General features: G+C 32.4%; 1 pseudogene; it reads right to left on the bottom strand.

Annotated features, from left to right (window-relative positions):
- Window positions 1–12,763: 12,763 nt before the first annotated feature.
- Window positions 12,764–14,747, bottom strand: LOC143062056 (uncharacterized; annotated as a pseudogene).
- Between the last annotated feature and the right edge of the window lie 438 nt (window positions 14,748–15,185).

Below are 15,185 nucleotides of genomic sequence, written 5' to 3'. Positions count from 1 at the left end.
ATTGTTTGTCAACAATCTTGATTAGTCTATTATTCAATATGGCATTAAAAAGTTTTGGTAGATTACTTATAAGAGAAATTCCTCTATAATTATTAGGGTCTAAGTTGTCACCTTTTTTTATGTAAAGGGATCATGAAAGATAATTTCAAAGAATCTGGATAATTACCTGTCTTTAAAATCAAATTAAAAACTTTTACAATAGAATTAATTATCACAGGTTGTGAGTGTTTGAGTATTTCAATCACAATTCTATCTGGGCCTGCTGATTTGTTTACTTTAAGGTTTGAAATGACCAATTTTACCTCAGCAAATGTAATTGGTGCATCAGTTTCCATATTCAAATCAATATTATATTCTAGAATGTTTAGTTCACGATCCAGTTTATTTACAAAGGATTTATCATATGAGCCTGGTGTACCCTGATCCTGAAAATGTTTTATGATTTTATTTTCATTCATTAAAATTTCAGGAATATCTTCTTCAATATTTGGTTTCTTTTTATTGCCTTTAGAATATTCCAGTATTCTTTTGGATTATTTTTAAAATTATCTGAAAGTGATTTATAAAGTTTTTGGTGATATTCAATTTTTTTCTGTTTAATCATTTTTTTTAGTTTTTTACATAATTCAAAATATTTACGTTTTAAACTTTTGTCATTTAAGTTATTCTTGATTTTATTTCCTAAAAAGTTTATTTGTCTTTTTGTTTCATATACTACATTATCTGACCATACTTGTTTAATTTTTTTCTTTTTCTTTTTTGTTGGTTTAGATATGACTTTACATGTATTTTCTGCAATAGTTTGTTTAATTTTGGTAAGTTTTTCAGTTGCACCATCAACGCCTAGTTTATTGCTATCAAAATGTTGCATCTCTAAATCTAAAATTTCCTTTTTAACATTTTCTGTTGATAGAACATCAATTAATTTTGAAGATGACAATTCTGTCCATTTGTATGATTTTATCAAATGCCATCTCTTTTCATCTAAACATTTCTTCATACATGTATCTGATATAATAGAACAATTCATATATAAGTTTATTTGAACATGATCTGATAAATATGTAAAGTCATTTGTTTTAAAGTATTTTACCTCAGACAGGAGACTCTCACTTGCAATAGCATAATCAACTGTACTGAACCCAGTATTACACAGTCATATAAGTAAAATATCCCAGGGAATCTCCCAAAAAACGACCATTGAGTATACGTAGTCTTGGGGACGAACATAATTCAAGTAATTTATTCCCCAATGTATTCAAAGTGCTATCTTGGTTTACTCTTCTGATTTCAATATCAGTTATATAGCTCTCTGGAAGAAGGTCAATACCATCAAAATTATTTATTTCATCTGAGTCATTTTCTATGTAGTCTGCTTTAATTGCAGTTCTAGAATTAAAATCCCCTATTAAAATAATTTGTCCTTCAATAGAAAGTCACTATCATAGTGTGCTGATGAAAAAAGGGGAATATAAACAGCACAAAGATATAAATCTTGTTTAAGTCCAAAGATATACTTATCAAGCTTTAACCATGATCTATTCTGGGATGACGTAGCATCTTTAAGATAAGAAATCCCCTTGTAAAATTGTTTTTTAATCGTGACTATAATGCCACCACTATGTCTTTTGGCTTTTTTTGTTTTCTTGCGTATTTTAGAGATAATGTTATAGCCTTCAATTTTAAAATCTTCTGATCCCCCCTTCCAGGTTTCTAACAGTATATTTATATCTTTATTTAAAAAATCCAGAAACATTGGGTCATTCATCTTATCCCCAAGGCCATGTACATTCCATGAGGAAATTGACAATTTTTTATGGGTTGCTGTCTGCATGTTATGGTGGTAAATTATTTATTTTTTAAACATGCATATTGGTTATAATCATATCAAAGCATTATTTCATACACGCAAAATTTATTGACAAACGCAATATTGTGTCAACGAAGCGTACAGTATAAAAAGATGTAATGACAACGAAGCGTACACAACATGAAAATAAAGACACATTAAAACGTGTATTTTTTTTTTGTTTCTAGACACGACACAAACATTCGACCTTTATAAGTTTGTTAATTTTAACTATGAAATTTTCAAAAATGTATGTTATAAAAACTTTGAGGTACAAGAAACATTAAGTTTTGAATATTTAAAAATACCAAGCACGTTTTATCATTGATATCGTCGTGCGTTGTTTGATGTTTGTATATAAAAATTCCACATATTTGAAAAACCTTTTAGTAACTAATGAGTATTATGGCAAAGAATATATTGGAGCAAAATATCCGAAGAATAAATGTTGGATTTTCTTTAAAAGTATTAATTTCTTATTGTCTGAACTCAGTGTTATACGATGTGTTCGATTCGAACGCGTCAACGTCCGGTGTCATCTGTATCGGGGTTATACAGGGTGATAATTTGAAGAAGGAAAATGATTGGTTTTGTTTGTAGCCTTACGTCCAGTGGCAAATATTTCAATCATGTTCAGATCGAGTATATTTTTCTGACGTTCCAGACTCCCATATATTATTCATTATCGTTATGGATAAGTTTGGCAACGAGATAATGCAAATCTGAGACCTCAGTGCAAATGTACATAGTTTTCTTGCGTTTAAGAGGGCCCTCATGGGGTTTTTGATTATGTGATTACTTGGCCGTTTTTTTAATGATTATTTGATTATTAAGCCAAATATTTCATGATTATTTGATTACCTAGGACTATATTTTTAGTTTATGATTATTTGATTACTAAAGATAAGCAAATATTTAATGATTATGTGATTATATTGGCAAAAAAATGGTGATTATGTGATTACTAGGACCCCCCCCCCCCCCCCCCCCCCCCCCCATGAGGGGCCTCGTTTAACAACACTGTGTTCATTACTATGATATCCCATAATTCATAAGATAAGATAAGATAAGACATCCACTGTACAATTTTCGTTTGAACATTTGTCAAAACAGAATCTTAAATCATGAATGTAAATCCAAGGCAAACAAGGTAAATTAAGATTAAATTTACTTAAATTAAATGCAGAGTTATATTTACGAAGAGACTGTTAAAAACGGGGAACGAAGAAACGTAAACAATGATGTTTCATTTGCAATCTTATAAAAATATTTCTCCGATGAGTTGGATAACCTCCTATCCACTTCGTACATGTAACTTTTGATCCGTAAAAAATATAGAAACATCTGCTATTATATAGTAAAGTAATTGGAACTGATTTTTTGTTCTAAATTATAAATTGCCCTTTCTGCAGTGACGTCATTTAGAACTGTGACGTTACGCACGATATTGCGTCCCAATTGGTAACGTCAAAATTTGACGTTTTACGTCGGTAATCGAGTATACTTTGTTCGTTTTGTTTGTAATCATTTTTTATCGAAAGTTTTGAATATGTATGAAATATGTCCTACTGGTAGTTACGCAAGCAAAAATAAACAATACAACATAGGTATTTAGTTGAGAAAATAGTGCCTATTAATAGTATATTATATAATGCGTTGGTCACCCTTTTAAATTTAAGAAAAGAGGGAAGGGAGGAAGCATGGTTTTATGTTTTGTGCTTTTATCTTTTTTTTTTTTTTAATGTTGTTGGTTTTTTTTTGTGTTTTTTGGGGGAGAGTGGGAGGGGTGTGTGTGATAATAAGTTAAAAGATTTTAATGAAAAAGTTTATTGTTTACAACGGAGTAATTAAATCAAGAAAGAGAATGATTGCGTGAAAAATAATTATATTCATCTGATATGTTTACAAGCTTTGTATAATATCGAGGTGTAACTCCTCAGGTACAACCATTTTACTGACCCCTTCAATTTCAGCACAAATAAACCGTATTGCAGATGAATAGCAAATCGCAGTTCTACGCTTTACAAGTTTGAAAATAAACGGTTGATCTATTATCCTCTAGGAATATAGCCCTTTCTCAACTTTAGAATCTTGGTTAAATGAACAACCCCAGTCATCTGAAATATTTTACCTATTTATTGGCAAATTACCGTATTTTTTTTTTCTTTTCATTTAAGATAATTATTCATTTTCTATTTGATTATAACTACTATTATATATTACAGTTCTTATCGTGGTTTCTATGATTCTATCTATTTTCAAAATTTGTAATTTTGTTATTTTGTTTTGTCCTCTGATCTGAAAACATGAAATCGAACCGTATTTGTTATTTAAAAACAATGAAATATCGTTCATACATCATATGATATTACGAACTGCTTTTAATTTCGATGGTCAAGGAGGGTGATTGGCATAATGAGTTCATATAAAGTGATAAAAAGCCTGCGGCGATTTTAAGATACGCTCGTGGCGATATTTGTTCGACTCCGATCCTAATCGACAGTTATTGCAAATATTTTAAATAAAGCTCGCCTGATGTCCGGCTTCTCCTACCTATGAAGACAGGTCAATAGCATACAACAAATGTCGCTTATACGTATAGCGGTGTTTAACACCAAAACAAAGAACAAACTTTTAGAAATAATTTGAAAACACATATATGTATTAGCGTCCCGAATCGAAAACGTTCAAAACGTAAGAAAATTGTTCAGTGGACAAACTTGCAAGACATTTGATTTGTTAAAAAACGAAGTCATTTCGACTTCACAGCTTATCAAAAAGTATGTTATCGTAATGTGGGGTGAATGCACAATTACGCAAAAGCACTATTTTGTATGCTACAAATTTAATATTCAATATAATGACGTTGAAACTGACAGTGTTTTGGTAAAAAGCGTCGAAATTCGACATTGGACAATCTTGCAAGACATTTTCCCGAAGCCAATGCGTTTTTATTTGTTGTGCGAGTGCTGTAAAATTCCGGATTTTAATTGGCCTATCTAAGCACTTTTGTAGGAATAATTTATGAAAACAAAATTTTATATCTTCTGATATGTTAAACAGCGGTAACTTTTGATAACTTACCATTTTCCAAAACCTGACCATGGCGAGGATTATTCATTTTTGAAAAAATCAGCTTTGACCGTTCCATTAACACAAAAAACAGCAATGACTTCATAAATTATCACCCTATCCTATAAGTATTTGCTTTATCAATAAGAAAGTTATTAGTGTTATTTGTCTTCTAGAAATAGTAACAACGTATACTGTATGTACGGTAGAGTATGGTACAGTATGCTATTAGCTTTTTATAACAGACTTAATATTTTTTCGGAAGCACTCAAGTCCTCATTCGGAACTTGACAGCATCATGTTTTATGAAGCGGCCACATTACTGATACTGCGGTTGGAACCCAAATAAAGCAGAGAGTCGTACATTTGTTGATGGTAAAGCTATCCTATTCTGAGGATTGCAATTTATTATAATTGTTATATAGATAATATAAAGGAGAACATGGTCAAAAGTTTTCGTCACCAAGACATCTACATCAACATTTCATATAGAAACACATTTTTTCAAAAAATATCTGGAATGACATGGTTGTATTTTAACAAATAAGGTGTTGAAAGACACATAATCGTGTAAAGAATTATTGTGTAATGCACTACCGTCTAGTCTACATGGTCTAGACCCCTCATTACGCGTTTGGGGGGGGGGGGGGGACATGGAAATACCAGGCGTCCGCCCGTCAGGTCGTGTTCTGAGACTGAGGTCCTGTTAGAGCTCTCACAGTCAGGTCTGTAAAATTGTAACCACATTTGATATAACTTATACTCTAGGTTAATATCAACAATATCCCTGACAAGTTCTAAAATGGTGGGCAATCAACTTTTTTAAAGAGTTATTCCCCTTGGAAATATTAAATTTATAGAAAATAGCCTTGCTAGCACTCTAACAGACCTGTACTACAGCCGTACAATTCTTCTGTGATTATTTTATAAAACTCATCATACTTTAAGTTAATATCTGCAAAATCTTGGACAAGGTCCATAAAGGTGTCCAATCATCTTTTCTCAAAGAGTCATGCCTCTTGGAAATATTAAATTTATGGAAAATGGCCTCGTTAGAGCTCTCACAATTACAATTCTTGGCAGGTTTTTACCAAACTTAAATTTTTATAGGATAGTATCAACATCTTGAACATGTTTTATAATGGTGGCCTATCACCTTTTTTTCAAAAGTTATGCCCCTTGGAAATATTAGATTTATGGAAAATTGCCTTGTTAGCTCTATGACAGGTACAATTCTTGCCAGATTAGATAAATCTTATACTATAGGTAATATAAACAACAATATGTCAGAATAGTTCTATAAGGCCCAAAATATATATATGTCTGTTTAAGGTTACATGCTTTAAAAAAAATAGGGTAGGTAGGTCGGTATTTTCATTTTATTTTATTTTTTTCATTTTATTTTTTGTGACATGATTTTGAGTGTGCGGTTTCATCTTGTCGTGGGCATAGTTGATCATTGCTGAGTTTACCCATATTTTTAATGAATGGATTATTTGTTTTGTCATTGATTTGAAAAAATGTATGCAAAATGGTTATTTCATCACACCACTCGCAAATTTCTTTAAACAGCTATCATATTCATGATTATGAACATTAGGATGTATCAGGCAACATTATATTCACTTTTAACACAAGTTCAGTTTAGTTTTCACTTTATGATGGAAATAAAATGGCTTAGGTTCAGCACTTGGTCGGGTAACCGTAAACAGACAAATATTTTTTTTGTTTGGCCTAATGGTGGCTGTTCCACTTTTTATGCCTCTGATGTAGCGGAGAGGCATTAAGTTTTATGTACACTGTATATCTGTCTGTACATCAGTCCGTCCTTATGTCCCATAGTTGGTTTCCATTCTCCAACTTAAGCCTCATCCAAATTTAATGAAATTAATACACAATGCTAATTACCACAAAACATAGATCCAGTTTGAATTTTATTGGCATCACTTTAACCCTCTTGCTGCCGGAGGTACACATATGTCCATACTTATGTCCATATTTCAATTTATTCATTTCGCCTCAGTGCTGTATCTTTCAAATGAAAGACTAAATTTTAAACATGATTACATGTTTCATCAATGGATCCCAAATGTAACAGTCTTTAATTATGGAATGACATTATCGTAGAGTGGACATCTTACTCCATAGTCATTGAGCTGTTGTATTTTCTGGCACATGAAATGCAGCCTTCAAATACAATGTTTAATCCCTCAAGAGTTATGTTGGTTTAAAAATGGAAAAAATGGAAAAAATGCTAATTATTTTGTTTCTGTCTTGTAAATTAGTTTGGCTTTACCAAATAGTATGAAACTTATACCTAATACTCTAGTTTAAAAACACATATCATGTTTAAATTTTGGTTATTTCAGTTTAACTGTTCTAGAGTTATGCCCCTTTAAAATGGAAAAAAGGCTGATTTTTTCATTTCAATTCTCTTACTTGAGTTTGTCTCATCCAAATTCTATAAAACTTGTACACAATGTTTAATATTACAAAATATAATCATTTTTGAATTTTGCTGGTGTCACCTTGCCTGTTCTAGAGTTAAGCTCCTTTACAAATGGAAGAAATGCTAAAATGAAATTTTCTGAAACTTTAACACAATGCTTATTACCATGAAATACATATCAGGTTTGAATTTTGGTGGTGTCACCTTGACCGTTCTAGATTTAAGCTCCTTTGGAAAAATTGCTGAATTTTTTGTTTCCATTCTCTTACTTTAGTTTGCCTTAAACAAATTTTCTGAAACTTAAACACAATACTTCTTACCACAAAACTCAGATCAGGTACTAATTTGGGTAGTGTCCGTTTCACTGTTCTTCAGTTATTTTTGTTTATAACTTTATATGATATGCAAGCATCATCCCATGATGACCCATGGATACATTTCCCATTTATGTTAAAAAGTGTTATGTCTCTTGGAAGTATCAAATTTATGGAAAATGGCCTTGTTTGCCCTCTCACAGCAGACATGATTTATGCTACTATAAGTTCTGAATTTGGACACTTTAAAATTAGGAGATGTGCTGTGGTATGATTACAAACGAGACAATTCTCCAACACAGACTAAATGACAAAGAAGTTAACAACTATATATGCCATGTCAGTTAACTCAATAACTGCTAGTAGTCTGTTGTTATTTATGTATTATTGTCATTTTATTTATTTTCTTTGGTAACATGCATCTTCTGACATCAGACTCGGACTTTTAATGTGCATATTGTTATGCGTTTACTTTTCTTCATTGGCTAGAGGTATAGGGGAAGGGTTGAGATCTCAGAAACATGCTTAACCCCTCCACATGTTTGCAACTGTCCTAAGACAGGAGCCTCTAGCCTTTGTTAGTCTTGTATGATATTTTAATTTTAGTTTTTTGTGTACACTTTGGAGAGTAGTATGTTGTTAAGGGGCCAGCTGAAAGATGTCTCCGGGTGCGTGAATTTCTAGCTGCATTGAAGACCTGTTGGTGACCTTCTACTGTTGTATGTTCTATGGTCGGGTTGTTGTCTCTTAGACACATTCCCCATTTCCATTCTAATTTTTATACATTGCCATAAATAAGTCCCATAAAATCTAACTTGAGGAAGACTAAAAAAATCACTATTTAAAATTCCTATGGAGATTTGCATTGAAAAAGTAGATAACTCTTGCAAAAAAGGCAGAAATTTGAATAAAAATTGATAGAAAGTTATTACTTAACTGCTTCTATTCATCAGAATGTATTGATTCTTGATTTTTTAGCTGTCTTTAGAGTATATAACAAACAACTCTAAAGGTGTTTTATATCTTTTATCAAGCTAAAAACTTAATTTCATAATTCATTGGTTGACCCTTTTTTGAATTTTTCAACGTGTCAAGGTAAAGAATCTCAAATTTAATCAAAATAATTAAGCATGTATTCTTCTTTTTTGCGGTTTAAAGTTTCTTTAGATAAGTAAGTTGCTGAAAAAATATATAATACAGATGTAAACAATACCAAATTTTCACATTAATTTTTCTAAATTGTCACAAAGCTTCAAATTTGCAATTTTTTAAATGAAAAATGCATGGAAAAAATAAAACTACCCATAACACTTAGGTTTTGTACATTTCATGAGCAGAAGATTATATAATTTAGTTAAATACAAACCTGTAACCCCATTTAAGTTTCATACTTTACATAAATTTCAAGAAAAACAACCAAAAAAAGACTTATTTTTGCAAGAGTTATCTCCCCTTCTGATGACGTTAATTTCCATAGGAAATTAAAAATGCTGATTTTGAGTTTTTCTCAAGCTGGGAACACTATATCTAGTATATATAACATGTTCCTGCCTCAAGTGAAGTTAGATTTTATGGGACTCTTTTCTGTGTATATAAAGGGCATAATGCTATAGATTATAACTAAAACATTTTCTGTTGCAATTAGTTTGAGGATAAATCTTAGATTGACTGGACTATTCGGAATATACAAAAATTAACAAATATTGTCAACAATTTCAATAACGGCCGGGAAACAGACTAACATCTCAGTCTGATAAGGCTAGTACGTATTTTATTTTTTTCTGGAACGCCTCACATTTTCTAATTTTATTATTTATAGCATGTATAGGACTGTCTACGAGTGCAGCTAAAACAAAAAATATATCATTTACACCCATTACTCTTTGGCCTTCTTCCATCTTCATCGTCATTACCAGTCTGTCCGATTTTGTTCATCTACTCTTGACTCTTGCTGATCCGACATGCTGTAATGGCCATAGATATTTATTTATAGAAATATTCGAAGCAGCTCAGGAAAGGGATGCTGGCCTAGTTCCGGAACAAATCACCTGTTTACTTAGTCTGTTGTAATAAGCTAATAGCATACTGTACCATACTATACCGTACATAAAGTATACGTTGTTACTATTTCTAGAAGACAAATAACACTAATAACTTTCTTATTGATAAAGCAAATAGTTTTTGGATGGGGTGAAATTATATATGACGTTTATCATTCATGCGAATTTTCGCAGATTTTAAACTCTTTTTTAGACCACAAAAATTCCCGCAAATGTTATTTTGCGAATAATTTGTTACGTCTGACACGCATATTTTTGACGTTTTGGCAATATTTGTATCATTATTTGAAACTATAATGAAAAGTTAAAGAATATTTTTTTTTATTTTTGGAAACAGTAATACCTACCTAATCAATGGATATAAATTTCATAAAGCTGAACTATTTAGATTTCATAGAAGAGCTATTTATCAAATTGCTCTGTCGTATTTCACGGCATTGACGCAATAACGTGCTTAACGTCTGTTCTACAGCCCTGACTGATTTAGTCAGTTCTGCTGACAGTTCTACGGTTAGAACTGATTTGGTCAACTCTACCTAGAACAGTTTTAGACAGTTCTACCCTAGAACTGATCCTGACAATTCTACCTAGAACTGATTTAGTCAGTTCTACCTAGAACTGATCCTGACAGTTCTACCTAGAACAGTTCTAGGGTAAAACTGTTCTAGCTAGAACTGTTCTAGGACAGGTTAGAACAGTTCTATGACAGAATATTCTGACAGTTCTACTGAGAGGTTAGAAGTAATCTCCACTGTAATTATACTCAGAAATTTAGATAAACATTACCAATAGTGAACATCTATGTTTTCTTGCATGCATTATCAAATGTAAACAACTGAATAAAAGTGTATATCAATTGAAATGAACAATCAACGAAACCTTGATTTAATTGGCTTAAAAAGTCTTACTTCGCTTGAAATAAGTCAACTTTGCCGCATTAGTTATGTCCCCTTCTACCCTACACTGCTTACTGCATATTCCACATTTGACAACAAGTTCGTTTACGGCTTCACTATTTTGACAAGACAAAATCACTGAAAAAAGAGGCAAAAATATTGATTGCATACATGATCATGCATAATGAAACAAAACATTACTTAAAGAAGAACGACAAATCCGCAGTGTCCTTAAAAAGGGATAAATCGAGGGACAGAAACACAATCGCAAACAAGAAAATAAGACACATAAAAGGACATCACTTTGCCCATAAAAATAAAAACAAAAATAAGAAACAAGGACCGTGTCCAAAAACTGGTGGTAAAATCCAGTCGGGGTAAGTATAATTCCTGCCTCTTGCTAGACTCCCGCTGTGTAACTTGTTTCATATGCGGTAGAAAGGACAAGGTACAATAAGGGCCAATTATAGCCCCCTCTTGAAAGACATTAAATTTTATTATTTCAATAGACTAGGTATAGAAGCTTTAAAAAATGGCATTTTTTTAGGTGATTCTCATTTTTTGGCTATACTATTAAACGAGAAGACCTCATTTTGGGTGTCGCTTCTCTTCTTTCCACAATAAATTAATCAACACGCCTCTGTGTCCTATAGGTACAGTGCATAGTCGCATTTGTCTTCCATTCATATGATTATTCAGATTGAGTTATTTTGGGAGAAAAACGAGAAAAAGGGCATCCGGATATTGTCCCGTCATTGGACAAAATTTTAAGTCAGATTATACTTCCGGTTTGCGGTTTTCTGTATACTTTGAACATATATACTACGAATAAAGTGTATTTTCAGAATTCTATCTGCTATCATTTTCAAGTTTACTATCCACGGTGGTCACAGAGTTTATTAAATAGAGAGGGTCTGTATACTTTATCAATGACCACCATGGATCGATTAGAAAACTTAGAATTGAAAGTAAATAAGCGCTAGAATTATTCATGTGCACTTTTGATACCTTTTCTGAAATTCTCCAGTCATTAAATCTTTTACAAAATTCATTGATTACAAAAAAAAGAAGATCTGGTATGATTGCCATGTTGACAACTCTTTACAAGAGAACACAATGACACAGAAATTAACAACTATAGGTCATCGTACGGCCTTCAACAACGAGAAAATACCATACCGCATACTCAGCTTTAAAAGGCACCGGAATGACAATGTAAGACAATTCAAACGAGAAAACTAGCGGCCTTATTTATGTACAAAAAATGAACGAAAAACAAATATGTAACACATATACAAACGACAACCACTGAATTACAGGCTCCTTACTTAAATGTTCATAACATACTAAATGTATATTCATATTGAAATTGATAGAAATCCACAAATTGGGAATTTTGGAAATAAAGGAGGAGGGATTAAAAAAAAACATTTTCCTGTCCCCAATAACCTATGATTTATGATACTTTTGCTGAAATTCTCCAGTCATTCAATATTTCACAAAATTCTTCAAACAACACTTTACATACTTTAAACTACGCTCTGAATGCCCGCGATTTCGCGGGTGTGTTCTAGTATATATTTATTGGCGAAGTAAGATCACGGCTTCTGTCGGTTACCAACCCATGAACAAAGGGTCTTTGGGTAACCGTAAATTAAAATTATAAATCAAATCTTCAAAATATAATAGATAATTAAAATTGAAATAAAACTAAAATGTAATGAAATTATGAATTAATAGTGTGCTGAATTGAACCCTGGCAACAGATGTCCAAAATCAACATGAAAAACTACGTTTGAAGTGTAAATGAAGAAATGGATTAATGTTCTAAATTAAATAATAATAAGTCAAGTTTATCGGTACTGGTGCAGCCTATAAAGTCCGCCACTAAACAAATTCGAAATTTTCTGTCATAACAGAATGTTTCGAAAATTGTTACCGCCAACCAGTACTATGAAGGTGATTTATTTGAAAATAAAAAACCTGTATGTTAAAGAATCTGACCGCCGTGACTACAAGCTAACAGATTCCCGAAGCCATGGACCGACTTCGCCGTTTTGTGGACAAATTGTATGTGAAAATTTTATAATGTCAAATAAACCTTGCTGTAACCTATACAAAAACTAATTATTTCCGATATCTGATAAATGAACACCGTCTAAAAATAAATCTGGGTTGTCTTCAGATATTTCTGGATATCTAATATAAGCACCATGTTTGATGATATATGTAGCTACTAAACTATTTAATCTAACTCTAGTTCTGTTCAAAGATCTATGTACAATCTCATTCCTGTATTTCAATCTGGGTAAAATTTGAGACCAAACAAATTTTGACTTTGGTAGTAAGACCCGAAGGCAATCAATTACTTTTAAAATATCGTGTCCTAATACACATGACACTTTTTGTCCGATATCATTTCCACCACAGTGAAATACTAATACTTGCGGGGGTTCTTCAAGTGTAAGCAAATGTTTGACTTTGGGTATTATCTCACAAATCCTCATTCCACTTTTTCCTTGCCACCATATTGTAGATTTTATTCGTTCCAAACCTAAATTTACACCATCGACAGACTTTCTAGCATGTACAAATGCATGTTTGATGATTGAAGAACCCACCAACCAAACACTCTTTTGTTGACCTGAAAGTCTTAAAGTGACGATCAGGCGAGTATTCAAATTTCAAATCAATTATGTACAATATATACAAACAAATAAATGATGACACATATTAAATTTACTTGCTAACTTTAGCGTTGGTATTCTGATATATCTTTTATAAGCTTTTGATTCCCAACGACCAAAATCCTGAATTTCATCATCAGAAAACCCCATTTTCGAAGACTGAGATGCAGCTCCGATCCTAAAACTATGACTTTGAAAATTATCCGATGTAATATTCGCCACATTCAGAGCTTTCTTTAAAACAGCGTTAAACTGATAACGTGTAACATAGTTTCCACCGAAGTGTATGAATGCAGGACCAATGGTTTTGGGCCTGGCAATAAAATATTTCTTTAATAAATGAACAGGACATACATGAGAATTAATTGAAGGTATAATTATTAAACTACCTTTGCCTAACTGATCAGTTTTTGAAAATTTAAGGTTGATAGAAACGTTATTGTCTGAAAAACTAAAATCATCTAACGACAAAGTGTGAGAATGTGCCAGTGATTTATTGACTACTAATTCCCTATCCTGAAAAAACCAAAATACGCCAAACTAAACAACCCCGAAAACAATAAGGTCTCATACTGTGAGAGACATACAGATGGTAATAGGGAAATCAATTTATCTAAAATCTGTGGTGTAATTGGCAATCTTGAATCCACTCGTTTGTCAAGCCTTTCCATTCCAATTAACATTTTCTTAATTATAAAATTGTAAGTGTTATCAGTAATATTTAACATTTTACATTTAAAGGCTATACCAAAAATATAAGACTTGACAGTAGACGGAGCATAACCTCGCACAGATAAATATGCTATAAAGTTACAGATAACATTAAGTGAGGGTGGCCAAATAATAGTTATAGCATGTCCGTGTGAAGATCTAAATTGATCAAATGACCTGACAGCAGTTTCATAAGTGTCACTTGTGTTTGGTGAGATTGACGCCGTTAACAACTTGTTGGATTCAAATTTGAGATCACTTGAAGAAAAGACTGTGGGGCCTTTTCTGGTTCTTGTAGCGCCTCTGGTGACATGCGACGAAACCGTGGCCACTGTTGACGAGAAATTGTATCCGCAATACAGTTTTTGTTTGATGTAATATGCATTGCTTTGAACTGAATATTATAAACCATAGCTTTTAAGACTAAAGGACGAAGAATATGCATTACCCTTCTTGATCTAGACGTTTTAGAATTCAAGGTATGAACAAGTGCTTTATTGTCAACGTGTAAGATAATTTTCTTATTCGCAAAGATCGCATACCACAAATGAAAGGCTAAAACAATAGGCAATAACTCTAAAAATGTAATGTCCTTTAATATATCGCAACCTAACCAATATGACGGCCAAGGAAAGAAAGCCCAATTAGGATGTAAATACGAAGCACATCCACCAAACGCACTTCCAGCACTATCAGTAAATAACTCCATATCAACATTTGATATCCAATCGGAATCGGAAAAAAAAAATTTGCCATTAAAACAATCTAAAAATAACGACCACAACCTTATGTCTTCCTTAATTGACGCAGTGAGCCTTAAATGGTGCCGAGGATTTGATATTCCTGACATTGCATCATAAAAACGTCTGTTGAATGCCCTACCCGTAGGGATCACTCTCGAACAAAAATTCAAAATGCCCGTAAAAGACTGGAGAACACGTAATGTTGTTCTTTTTTTGCCTAACAAATTTGAAATTATTGTTTTCAATTTCAGCAATTTCTCTTCGGGAATTTTTACAGACATTTCAATTGTATTAATTTCAAGCCCCAAAAAAGTAAGAACATGAGTTGGACCGACGGTCTTGTCGTGTGCCAAAGGAACTCCTAAGCGATCACATAAACAATCAAATTCACTCATCAGGTTAAG

The sequence above is a fragment of the Mytilus galloprovincialis genome, chromosome 2, assembly GCF_965363235.1.
Source record: "Mytilus galloprovincialis chromosome 2, xbMytGall1.hap1.1, whole genome shotgun sequence".
NCBI classification, from domain to species: Eukaryota; Metazoa; Mollusca; class Bivalvia; order Mytilida; family Mytilidae; genus Mytilus; species Mytilus galloprovincialis.
The sequence above is the reverse complement of the archived record's forward strand: the minus strand, read 5'-3'. Positions and strand labels throughout refer to the sequence as shown.